General features: G+C 44.6%; 1 protein-coding gene across 8 annotated transcripts in view; it reads left to right on the forward strand.

Annotated features, from left to right (window-relative positions):
* The first annotated feature begins 344 nt into the window (after positions 1-344).
* Prdm2 (PR/SET domain 2) overlaps positions 345-13,098 on the forward strand; it is a 107,787-nt gene continuing 95,033 nt past the window's right edge. For 6 of the 8 annotated variants that reach the window (XR_002385124.2, XM_013121242.3, XM_021233550.2 and 3 more), the window contains exon 1: positions 345-438. The gene's annotated coding sequence lies outside the window, so the exon portion shown is untranslated. Of the gene's footprint in view, positions 439-8,048; positions 8,068-13,098 lie in introns of those variants that run through there. The other 2 variants (XM_005081097.4, XM_040757470.1) reach the window with 2 other exon arrangements.

Raw genomic sequence — 13,098 nt, forward strand, 5'->3', positions numbered from 1 at the left:
CTGCCTGCTTCTGCTTCATGAGTTGTGGCATTGAGGTGTGCGCCACCATGCCCGGCAGCCCTGATCATTTGAAGGGTGGTGGGTTCTGGGAGGAACTGTGAATCCCTCAGCCATAACTCTTCCGTGGTCAAGCCGGCCTCGCAATGGCGACGCGGGCTTCTCTCCGTGGTGACACTCTGGGGGGTCGGTCCCTGGTGAACCAGTGATTGACACCGAGGCCAACACAGTCCTCCCGGGTCACGCCGCGTAGGCGTGTCGGGGCCGGAGGGGGTCGCGGGCCACGAGCTCGGCCTCGGGTCGGTGTCGGGGTTGCGGGAGCCCCGCCGACGTCACTTCCGGCCGGAGCCAAGATGGCAGCGGCGCGGCCGCGGACGCCGGAGCGGCGGCGGCGGCGTCGTCGTCTCTGGGCTCGCTGAGGCGCTGGCACCTCGCTCTCTGGTGAGGAGCCTGGGCGGGCGGGCCCCGGGGGACGCCGCTTGGTGTCGGCGAGGAGCGTGGCCACCGCGGCGGGGGCGACCGGGCCGGGTGACGAGGGGGGACTGCGGGGCGGGCTGACGCGCCCCCTCCGAGCTTCCGCGGAGCCGCTGGGGACCGGTGGCGAAAGCTGACCGACGCCTGCGGGCGGCGGCGGCGCAAGGCTCCCGCCCTGCGGCTCCCGAGTCCCCGTGGCGGCCAAGTTTGGGGTCCGCTTTGTGGCGGCGCGGCGGACTCGGGGTGCGTGGCCGCGGGGTTGGCGGAGTCTGCACGTGGGCCCCGGGTGGTCCCCATCGGCGGGGGCTGCGCTGGTCTCCCTGCCCTTTTGTGTCCCAGCTGAGTGTCTTGACTGAGCGCATCTGCCTCCCCGACCTGGTTCTGTGCCTCTCGAGTCTTTGTGTCGCCCGTACAGTGGCCGTGTGGTGTGTGTTACCCTGGCAATGGTCTCCCTGAATGTTCCCATCGATCCACCGGTGCGTCTGTGCGTGCGTGTGTCACAGGTGTGTGCACTGACATCCGTAGGGCCGATTTTTGGTGAGTCACAAGATCGGCCTGCCATGTCCTCTGTGGATGGCAAGTGAGACACGAAATTCACCTCACGGGCCAGTGCGCTTCCACGACCCACGCGTGAAGCACCAGCCCCAAGGCTGGCACCATTGGGTCGGGCCTCGAGCAGTGGGGACAATCCCGCAGATAACCGGGAAACCCCGTTGTCCCTCACTACGCAGTTGGAATTTGCACCTGGAGAAATGGGGTTCCAACCCCCCATGTTTCATATATTGAGGATTTGGGGGTCTTTGACCTGCGGACCCTTTTGCTGAATCCCAGTGCCTTGCCCTTAGGACCCTTTAAACAAACCCTGGAATGTTTGTCTCTAGAACAAAATGGCCCCTGAACATGACTAAAATGTATCTCAAAGTTTTTGTTTACTTCAAGGTTATTGTTTAAAGTAACATTTTACAGCAAGGGGAACCTACCAAGGTTCGTTTACCTACAGTAGCACGGGCTACAGATTCGAGGGTCCTGCCCACGGTGGTATTGAAAAAGAGATTTAGGAAGTTTGCATTCAGATATGACGGAGGAACTGAGTCATTATTATTGTTTTTTCTGTTTTTGACAGCCACCTTCCAGGCTTTCTTACAAACACTTTACTGGGTTAAAAAAAATCTTTTCCATGTGAAATTTCAGCTTAGCTTTGAAGACCTTTATAGATCATTTTATAAGCTCCCTGTATTTCAAGCCATGGGAATAGAGCTGTAAATCCATTGTTGGAAGCAACAGGGCTTTTTTTTTTTTTTTTGCTTTAAAGCTATTGATGCATTTAGGAAAGTTCTTAGACCCAGGGACACAATGATAATGCTCAATGAATGTTTCCTGTTTGTTGATGGAAGGGTTAGCTTCATTTAGGTTTTTTTTTCTACACAGTGCTCAAGATAATGAGGTGCAACTTTGTAATAATGTATTAGCTCTGTAAGCACAAAACAGCAAAATAGTCTCACTGTAAGACAGTTGGAAAACAGAAAAGGCACAAAGAAGGAATAGAAGGCGGCCATAACCTTCCGCCTCCACAGATAGCCATTGTTAGCATTGTAGCAGATTGTCACCAGTCCGTCATGGTGTGCCTGCTTCTATTTCTTTATGCACACATATTTATTTATAGAAACATTCACTTCTGTATTATGTTTTACACCGACTTGATATGTTGTGTGTAATAATGTAGCTTGTCTTCCATTATGCTGTAGTAAGCGCATATCTATGTCTTTAACTGTTCTTCAGTCTGGTGTTTAATGGCTGTCTGATAACATTGGGATTGGCCACCATTTACCAACCAATTCCACATTGATCTGTATGGCTTCGAAAGCCTGACATGTTCTTTTCATTGAAATTTTTAAGTTTTTTCTCCATGATGAACTTTGAAATTCTGTGGTTACCTAAGATGTGAAAACTGGAAAATCTGCTTTTTAGCATCTGGCTACACATTTTTGTTTGTTGGTTTGTTTCAGCTACCTGTCTGAGAAGCAACAGTCCATGTCAGCTCCCTGTTTTCTCAGCTACTTGTCTGAGAAGCAACAGTCCATTTCAGCTCCCTGTTTTCTTTGTGGCTTCTGTGTAGCTCACACACATGTGCACACAGCTTCTTTTGGTGATTCTTTTACACTGGCTGTTTACTTATTTGTGGGACTATTTCTTCAGAATGTTGATCTCTTTTCAAGTTTAGATATGATTTAGAAACCTTTGGTGATCTGTTGAATCACAGTTTCCAGGGTTCGAAGCGCCTTGGATTATTTACTGTTTTCTGACTAGGCCCGTGTTAGTTTTAATACATGTACAAGTGGAGTGCATGGTGGGGGGGTGCGTGTGCAAGCACCAACATCAAATCTGCAGCATTCACTAGAAAACCCCATAGTGGAAAGTGAAAGACTATGTGAACATGGAGGAGGATGTGTCAAGCTTGCATGCAGAGAACATCTGCAGGAAATTCTGGATGTGAAGGGATAGAGAGTACCTGCTGAGTGTGACATGTATTTAGTGCTTCATGATTTGTGTGCTGTCCATCGGCAATTACAGTGCCCACTGTCATGTCCTAGTGCTTGCTTTTTGAAGTTAGACATTTTTAGTTAAAGCTGTAAAAGATGGTTTTCATAGAGCAGGTCAGAGAAGGCTCCAGAGGCTCTTAGTAGGGTTAGCATATTTTGTTCCCATAAAACATTGTTTTTCAGCTACTGTACTGTTGACATTTGGACTGCACTAATCTTTCTTTGGGGTATCTTTCTTATCTATGATGGAATGCTTAGCAGCTTCTCAACCCCACAAAGTGCCAGTAGTTCCTTGCTCATTTGTGACAACCCATGAAGTCAGCAGACATTGCCAGATGTCCACTGGGGGGACAAAATTACATGACTCCCAATGACCTCGTTAAGTGAAAGTTTCTTTGCTGGGTGGTTGAATCACAGAAACAGTGATTCTACTCTTCAGAGTAGATGTTATGGTTTATACCTTGAAGGAGGGGTTGGATTTCCTATCCAAATTCCTTTTTGCTTTTGTGATTCACTTTCTGCATTTGAACAGTGGTATTGTTTTGTGGCAAGAGATGTAGTGTGAGATATCCTGGAGAGTATGACATTTTCATGACATGGGATCAGCATTCCTAGTATGCAGATTAAATCATTATGAAATTTAAATGAATTTGCATAGAGTTGATTGATGGTGAGTAATTTAAACATTTGGTCCATTATGCTGCATAGCACAGAAACAGCCCTTTTCTTATAGAAAATGAGACTTGAAGCAACTCCTTTAAGATTGATAATGGAAGCCAAACTGTTCTTTTTCTAAAATCTGATGCTTTTTCCTCCTTAGAAACAACAGCAACAACAACAGCAACAAAAAAATAAAAATAAAAATAAAAACCCCAACCAGTTTGGGCTTTTGCACAGAAACTTGCCCTAAGGAAAGAAAACTCACTTTTGACATGCTTACCCAACTTCAGTGCATTGCATTTGAATGATGGCTAATTGATCATCATGGGAAATGTGTCATTAATGCACTTTCAGTTGGGGGAGAAAACATGTCTCCAAATCTTTATTCTTAATCATTCTGAGTAAAGATTGTACTGCTTGTGCTTCTTTTTAGTTTATTTATCTTTGGTTGTAAAATAATATTTAGTCAGAACGCACCATTAAATATAAAACATTGAAAGAAAATTCTGCCATTGGAGCCATGTTTGGTAATGAGTGGTGTTTCTGAATTATACGAGTATCTAAGTAATCCCAGTGCAGTGGATGCTGTATCATTTAAATATTTGTTCTTAAGAGGCTGCGTCTCCTTTCCCATCTTGAAGCATGAGTTAGAGTCATTGTTTATGGTAAACCTGGTCACTACAATGATAAATGCTAATTTTTTCTTAATTGTGACATGCAAGTAGTAGTTACGCTTGGAGTCTTTTTTTTTTTTTTGGTTTTTTGAGGCAGGGTTTCTCTGTGGTTGGAGTCTTGATTCAAGCCATACCTATACTGTGTTCTCATTCCTAGCTCCTTGAATGTGCAATAAAAAAGTTTCACTGAATCTGTACTTGCCAGGTATTTTGGTGAAAAGAATATTTTGTAGCCCTTGCAATAAATCACATGTTAAGCTTTTCTTTAAAAGAGCGGAATTACTTCTTGGCACGGTTTGTCTGAAATATGTAAGGCTAAGTGGAAATGTTAGCTTGATTGCTGTGGCAGTCCATCTGGAAATTGGTAAAATCTACACATTTTATGTGTACTTACATGTAGATTTTCTAAGACTTTTAGTAAAGTCTCACGGGAAATTAATTTAAATGATGCTTTCAAAATTTGAAAAGAATTGTGAGATTCCCCAAACCTGTATATACTTGAGCATGCATGAATCCTGTATATTTCCTAAGACTGTATTCAGACAATGTATATTAAAAATATTTTTGAGACTATAAAAATGGCATTCAGATTTGTTCTTTGAGGCTTGAAGAATTTGCCATAATTTGTCTTGGTTTTAAGATACATTTGCAAGTAAAAGTTTTGGAAAGGAAGGCTCTTTGGGCTAAATTTAGATGCTTAATTGTGAAGCCTTGTTCCCACATTAGAAGATGTGGGGATTCTGTCTGCAGATAGCTGTGTTGTTTAGCAGAGCCCTGCCTCAGTGCACAAAATGACAGGATCACAGGCCCACACAGCCGTGTATGTGGTGGTGGTGTATGTGAGGGAATGTAGGTAGTATCTCTTCTCTCCTCTTAACGTTTGCAAAGTGGGGACAAATACTATTTTTTCCTTTCTCTGGGGTATTTTGAGCTGAATAGGTAAAGAATGTGTATACAGGGCCAGCAAGATGGCTTGGCAAGATAAGACTTTCCAGGATCCAGCAATAGGAAGGAGAGTACCCAGGGATTGTCCTTCGATTTGTGAAGCCTGTGGGGGCGCGTGCACAGACACAGACACAGACACAGACACACACACACACACACACACACACACACACACACACACACACGTGATTTAAGAAAGTTTTAAAAGATGCAAGCAGTTTAATGTTTTTGAAAAACTGACATTTTTCTTGGCTATCTCCAGTACAGTAGGGCTTGAGAGATAATGTAACTATTGTTGAGAGAATTGTCCTTAGGCTTTTTGACCCCCGCCCCAGCACAGGAGGTGATCACTCCAGACAGTTCCATGCTTCCCATAGAGTCAAACCCTGCATCTTCCTCCTATGGACATGTTATCCACCTTAGCAGGCAGTCCTCTTTCTTGAAGCACCCCTGTGAGACTAACAATGTCTGTATCTTCATCTCTGCCCTCCATGCCAGTCTGCGTGGAAACCAGTTTTCCCCTTGACTGACGTGGCTTTCTTTGCGAATGTCTGCCCTCTTCTGAGCATCAGATGCCATCATGGAGCTCACCACTTGCCGCTGCAGTGCCAACCCTGTTCCCGACTGCTCTGTTTCCGATGTCTTCATCGCCCTCCCTGTTAGTCACTTTTCACATTTCAGATTATTCCCACCATTTCTTCTTGTTTCTGGTAAATTGGCCACCATGTTCTCCTTGTTCTTCCACTGCAGTGTGGATGCTTTTTGTATCTTTCCATTTATCTTGTGTGGTTCAGGCTCTAATTGCTTTTTAGCTTTGGGATCCTTGCTTAAATTTTCCTTCAGTATTGGACTTTCATTCTGTTGATGCTGTACCCTCAGTGAGAAGGTCTTGGTTGCTCCTCCCAGGTGGATAGATGAGACCTTCCTAACAGACAGTCCCGAGACTATCTGTCCTCCTGCACATGATGTGGTTCTTGCCTTTCAGCAGTCCCATTTCTGACTTATCCTGCAGACAGACTTCCAGGCCCAGAGGGCAACAATGTCTGGGGAGCCCTACTGTGCTTGTTAGCTTTTGTTACCTTGACTCAAGCTAGGGAACCTCAACTGAGAAAGTTCCTCTAAGACACTGGTCTGTAGGCATGTCTGTGGGGCATTTTCTCGATTACTAATTAATGTGGGAGGGCCCAGTCTACTGTGTACATTGCCATTCCTGGATTGTATAAGAAAGCAGGCTGAGCAAGCCAGTAAGTAGCTTGCCTTCCTATCCTGACTTCTCTCAGTGATGACTGTGAACATGAGATGGAATGAATCTTTTTGTCCCCAAGTTGCTTTTGGTCAGCATCAGAAAGCAAATTAGGACACCTACCACAAGGTCAAGTTCAGGTTTAACCTGGAACCCAAAGCCTCCTGGAACTCTCATCATCTGTTTTGTTCTTTCTTTCTATACCTTTGCATAGAGGGTACTACTGACCATAACTGACCAGTATCAAGGGACTTCTTTTCATGTTTTTATCATAAACTCCTAGATCTTTTCTTTTCCCTCCCTCCCTCCCTCCCTCCCTCCCTCCCTCCCTCCCTCCCTCCCTCCCTTCCTTCTTTCCTTCCTTCATTTTTTTAGGTAGGGTTTCTTTGTGTAGCCCTGGCTGTCCTGGAACTAGCTCTGTTGACCAGGTTGGCCTCAAACTCACAGAGATCCATCGGCCTCTGCCTCCCAAGTGCAGGTATTAAAGGCATGCACTACCATTGCCTGGCCTAGACATTTTTTTTGTAATGTTTTTATTTAAATTAGAAACATGAATGTTTCACATGTCAATCCCAGCTCCCTCTCCCACCCCTCCTCCCTTGTCCCTCCACCAGCCTCCCAGCCCCCCACCCAATCCCCACATCATTCCCCAGGGATGGTGAGGCCCTCCTTGGGGGGATCTCCAAAATCTGTCATTTCATCCAGGGCAGGACCTAGGCCCTTCCCCATGTGTCCAGGCTGAGAGAGCATCCCTCTATTTGGAATGGACTCCCAAAGATCATTCATAAACCATGGTAAACACTGATCTATTACCCAAGGCCCCAGTGATTTCTGTGGCCTCCTCCCTGAGACTACATTCATGGAGTCTGGATCAGTCCCCTGTTGGCCTCTCAGGAATCAGTCTGGGATTTTAATTTTATGTTGAATTGAGAACTCTAGCTGGGCGGTGGATAGTGCACATTTAGAGTGTAAACCTCAAACCTCAGATTATACAAGTTAGCTTCCACCCTAAATAAAAAGTCCCTTAGTGAAGTGGTAGGTGAATCTTGTGATGACCATGTGGCTAGCACCTTGACCAAACACAGTGCCAGCAGTGACAGTGACTGGTGTAGGTCACAGTTCTTGGCTGCCCACCTGTCGTGTCAGGAAGCCCATTGTGGGTGTAAGTTTTGTACAAGATTGGTTTTCCTGAGTTCTGCAGTGTGTAGGAAAAACCTTGCTTGAGAGTTGCAAAACAGCCTCTGAAGGATGAGCAGATGAAACCTTTGGGAGTGTTAGAGTGAACATTTGCGCTTGGTGACAGGCTCCCCATGTCTATGTTGCTGTCGTTTTCTTTGCTTTTTAGGAGACTCTTAGCAGGAGTCCTGAATATCTCTTATTTTTCAGAGTTTAACTACAGAAGTAGTGCTGTGTTGGGAACCCTGGTGGGAAAGGGTCACTCAAAGCAATCGTCTAAGACTTCATAGGCTAACTGGAATGGACGGTCACATCCCGCCTTCCTTTAGACATTCTACATGAGGCTTGTCTTTTGAGGGTGAGTGGAGAATTGATTTTACTTTTCTAATACTGGCAAGTTTTTATACAGATAAAATACCACAGAAGTATCTTTTAATTGAAACCTCTCTGTTGGTGCTGTTTTGCAGAATGTGCAGTTAGCGGTGGGTTGCATGCGGTACTTTGGTTGGGACCCCTTATAATGTTGACTGTTTAGTGGCTCCAGTCAGAGCACAGGGTTTGAGCAGAAAGCCCAAGTGCTCCTTCTCTGTTCCCACCTCTCATGCTGAGCTTTACATCTGTATTTTTTGGCAATTAGTCTTTAAGGGAAATTTTAATTCAAGAATGTTTTGACAGGATAGGATTATTTCCCCCAGGGAAATTGACAATGATCTTTTTGTTCTTGGTACAGTGAAGGGGAACAGCTACTGCTACAATGAGAGATAAGATATTATATATTATAGAAAGCTTGAGATATCACAATGTAATAAATTCCATGTGCAATGAAATATGTCATAGGTATATGATGAAGAGAATAAGGGAGAATATTAATAGATGTCTTTAGTATCAGTCAGGCAAATGATGTCTACAATGACCAACATTCATTTCTAAGCTTAGCTCTATCAATAGATACTAGAAACATTTTCCCCTCTTTGCGGAGCTGGGGCTTGGACCTATTGTTTCATAGATGCTAGGCAAGTGCTCTTCCACAGATCTATATCCCCAGCTTGGGAGTAATGTTTTGTGAAGAATTTCCCATTAATTGTTCTTTTTATCTTTATTATTTTTCTTCATTATTTATTCTCTTTTCCCATCCAACTTTTTTGGTTTTGTGTTTTTGTTTTTACATCCCAACTAAAGTTCCCCCCTCCTCACCCCAAGTCCTCTCCTCCCATGTGTCTCCTCCCATGTGTCTCAGCCAGCCATGGTATATCAGGTTGCAGTAAGACTAGACACCTCCTCTAGGCTAGATGAGGAATTCTGGTGGGAGGAAAGGGTCCCCAGAGCAGGCAACAGAGTCAGAGGCAGCCCCTGCTCTCACTTAGGAACCTCACACAAAGACCGAGTTACACTATTGCAGCATATATGCTGGGGGTCCAGGTCAGTCCCATGCAGACTCCCTGGTGGTCGGTTCCATCTCTGTGAGCCCCTGTAAGGCCCAGTTAGTTGGTTCTGTAGATTTTCTTGTGGTGCCCCTGACCCCACTGGCTTCTACAATCCTTCCTCCCTCTCTTCTGCAGGATCCCCAAGTTCCTCCTAATGTTTGGCTGTTGGTCTCTGCTTCTGTTTCCATCAGTTGCTGGGTGAAGCATCTCTGTTAACAGTTGAGCTAGTCACTAATCTAGGAGTATAGCAGAATGTCAGTAGGAATCATTACATTGACTTTTTCTTTTGCCAGTTATGTTTGGTTCTATACTAGGTCTCTGGGGGTATCCCACCTCTGTGCCCTGACCCTCAGGGGTGAGCCCCCTCCCAGGGTATAGGTCTCTACCTGTGCCAGTCATTAGTTGGTCACTCCCCTAATTTCTGCGCCATCTTTACCCCAGCATGTCTTGTGCAGGTCATTAATTGCTTTCTTATTTACTAATTTATTTGTGTGTGTGCATGTGTGTGTGCATGTGTGTATGCATGTTTGTATGCATGTGTGCAAGCATGCATGTGTATGTTTGTGCTCGTGAGTGCATGTAAGTGAGCACAGATGGTCCACACCTTCTACCTAAAGGTAGGCTCTCTTGTTCACTGCTGTGTATGCCAGGCTGGCTGGCTTGTGAGCTTCAGAGATTCAGTCTGTCTCCACATCCCATCTCTGTGCAGGGATTACAGACAGGCGTGCTGTTGTGTCCTGCTTCTAAGTGGGTTCTAGGAATTCAAACTCAGGTCCTTACATTTGCATAACAAGTGAGTATTTTACTTACTGAGCCATTTCCTCAGCCCACTTTATTTTTGGAGAGATCTCCCACTAAAAGAGGCTGGCTGATGGTGAGGCTGGCTGATGAGGCTGGATGATGGCGAGGCTGGCTGGCCAGCAGGTACCCAGGATCCTCCTGTATCATTACTGCATTGTAACTCTGTATGCTGTGGCATCTGGCTTGTTTGCAAGAGTGCTAAGAATTGAACTGATGTCCCCATACTTATTCAACAGCACTTTATCCATTGAGTTGTTTACCCAGCCCCTTTTGTTTTAAAGCAATGGTGATCAACCTTCCTAACCCTGTGACCCTTTAATGTAGTTCCTCATGTTGTGGTGATCCCCCAATCATAAAATTATTCTCATTGCTACTTCATAACTGTAATTTTGCTACTGCTATAAATTGTAATTCAAATATTTGTGTTTTTTGATAGTCTTTGGTGACCCCTGTGAAAGGGTTATTCAGCCCCCAAAGGGGTCATGACCTCTGGTTGAGAACCACTGTTGTAAATCCCATTTGGTTGGAAAACCACTGGGTGCCTGCAGTCTAAGTGCAGATTTATATTTCTTTCCTAGGATATCAACTGGTCTCTTGCTTGACATTTTAATATGATGATGTTTAATTGCTTAAGGCCCTCTAGAGCCAAGGGCTGTTGACCTCAGAGTTCTGCAACTTGCGTATTTTAAGTAGAGCTCTTAATCAGCCCCATTTTCTCATTTGTGCCTGTAGCTCTGGGAACAGAAGGCCAGGGCTTTCATTCTACTGCATGGAGGTGTTGTCAGCACCTGTATCAGCCCTCTAAGCCCCCATTTCCTTATTTGTTTGGTTTGACACAGAGTACTCTGTGCTGTGCACATTCAGGGATCTAGGCCCTGGGCCACGTGATGGAAATCAGTGTTCTGAAGTGGGAGAACACTTGAGGGTTCTCAGTTAACAGCCTGTTCCCTGTGCCTCTGCACAGGCTCTGTAGGCCGAGCAAGTGATTTGCTGGTGTCTCTGTGATCTACTCTACTACCTCTGTCCTTGGTATTGGGTGGAAGTCATTCTGGTGGGTGAGAGACAGGTTTCAACAGAGGCCACACCCAGTGAGTCAGCTTTTGCTCAATCTTCCTGCTTTCACGATCTAGGATCTACACACAAGCACACAAGTCTCCCGTTCTTAAAGTGATACACATTTCAGTATGGTTGTTGCTGCAGTTTATGTAACCTGGTAGCACTGTCTGCATTTTCTTCTCTGTTTTGGCAGTGCTGTACAGCTTTGCACATGCTGTGCAAACATGCCACCAATAAGTCACTCCTGTAATTTGTATCTTCAAGAAAAAATTGGGACTTTGTTTTTTAGGGTGAAATTAGGTGATATGTGAAATTATATTATTTTGGGAAAGGAAAATGGATGGGTTTTTCTCTGAGCAGGTGTCGTGTGAGCAGGGCCTATTCTTACTGTGGCCTGCTGGTGCTACCCTCCTGGTGGGGATCCTGACAATTCTGATAGTGTTTGTAAACTGATGAAAACTGGTTTTGAAAAGTTCGCATGGTTTTAATGTTTTCATTTTTAAGTTTCTAGGTTGTGAGAGTCTTGGTCAGAGTAAGCCGCAGTTAGTAAATCTGCTAAGCTAAAGGCTTCATCTCCATATTGTTTGCTACCATGATGCTTATTTGCCAGAAGAGCTACTTTTAGATTATTTTTGTTATGTAGACTTGCGAGACTCCTTTCACATAGTCTCTTTGTGACCCTTTCCCTTGTACTACTACCTCGCCTGTCTGTCGCACTTCTAGTCTAGCTCTGACACAGCGTGCTGGTTCCTTGCACCTCGTCTGTCTATTGCATGCTGACCCCTGTGCTTATATGTCTGTTCTGTTCTTGGTCGGTGAGCTTCCGGAGTCTTACAGCTCAAGTAATCACTGCTGATTCTTGATGTTACAATGTGGGGAAAATTAGGCCAGGGAGATGGCTCAGGAAGTGAGGGCATTTGCCCCCACGCCGGGTGATTGAACTTTGGACCCTGGAAGTTTCTGGAAGGAGAGAATCAACTGATTCCTGCAGGTTGCCCTCTGACCCTTACATGCACATAGTGTCGAGCACACACATGCGGTAAATGAATGTAATTTAAAAGTAACAGTTCTGAACTTACAGTGTTTTTCAAATAAGAGCAAAAGATCTAAAGTAATCTTAACAATAACTAAGATAAGTGATTTGTAGGTGAATGTATTAAGTATTTTCATCATTCTTCCTTTCTCCTAGACTTAAATTGATATTTTAAAAAATGATTGCTTTTCCTATAGCTTTGTAAAATTCATAAGTTTGCAGATGTGCACAAAGACAGCATAGCCAGTGTTACATGTGTTATTGTTTTGTGTCGTGTGTCTGTCCTTAAGATACACTCCGCTTTATTTCAGAGGATGGTGAGTGGTTTGGGTCTGTGCACCCCAGGGTCGGGACTGTCACTTAGCTCTAAGTTTTCAGGTCTCTGGAGCATGTTACCAGTTGTTCAGATTGTTTTGATGCTGTGAAGACCAGAATTTATTTGTTTGTTTTATTTTTTGGTACTGGTCCTCAATACTCAAGTCACCTTTATATTAACAAGATAATATTGGTAAGGATGATTTGTTCCAGAATTTGAGAGCAGTATCTTTGAAAAGTACAGCTGAATGTGTCCAAGATCATAGACTTTGCCTACCATGCCAGAAGCCCTGGGGTTTATCCCTGACACTCTATAAACTAGGCTTGGCAGTACACTCTATAATCCCAACACTCTGGAGCAGAGGGAGGAAGATCAGAAGTTTTTCTTTTAAATAGTGTTTCCTGTAGCCTAGGCCAGGCACTATTAAAAAAAAAAAGTTGCTGGAGAGATGGTTTGGTGATTAAAATCACTTGTTGCTTTTTCAGGGGACCCAGATTTGGCTTCCAGCACCTATATGGTGGCTCACAACCATCACTAACTCCAGCTTTAAGGGATTTAACATTCTTTTCTGATCTCTGTGGGTACCAGGCGTCTACATGGTGTGTGTGTGTGTGTGTGTGTGTGTGTGTGTGTGTGTGTGTAGTACATATGCACACACACACACACATATATATATATAATTCAGACAGAACACCTATATACATAAAACAAATCTAAAAAGAAAGTAAGTACATGCATGTGCTTAGCACTTTAGAAATG

The sequence above is a fragment of the Mesocricetus auratus genome, unplaced genomic scaffold (assembly GCF_017639785.1).
Source record: "Mesocricetus auratus isolate SY011 unplaced genomic scaffold, BCM_Maur_2.0 Super-Scaffold_100014, whole genome shotgun sequence".
NCBI classification, from domain to species: Eukaryota; Metazoa; Chordata; class Mammalia; order Rodentia; family Cricetidae; genus Mesocricetus; species Mesocricetus auratus.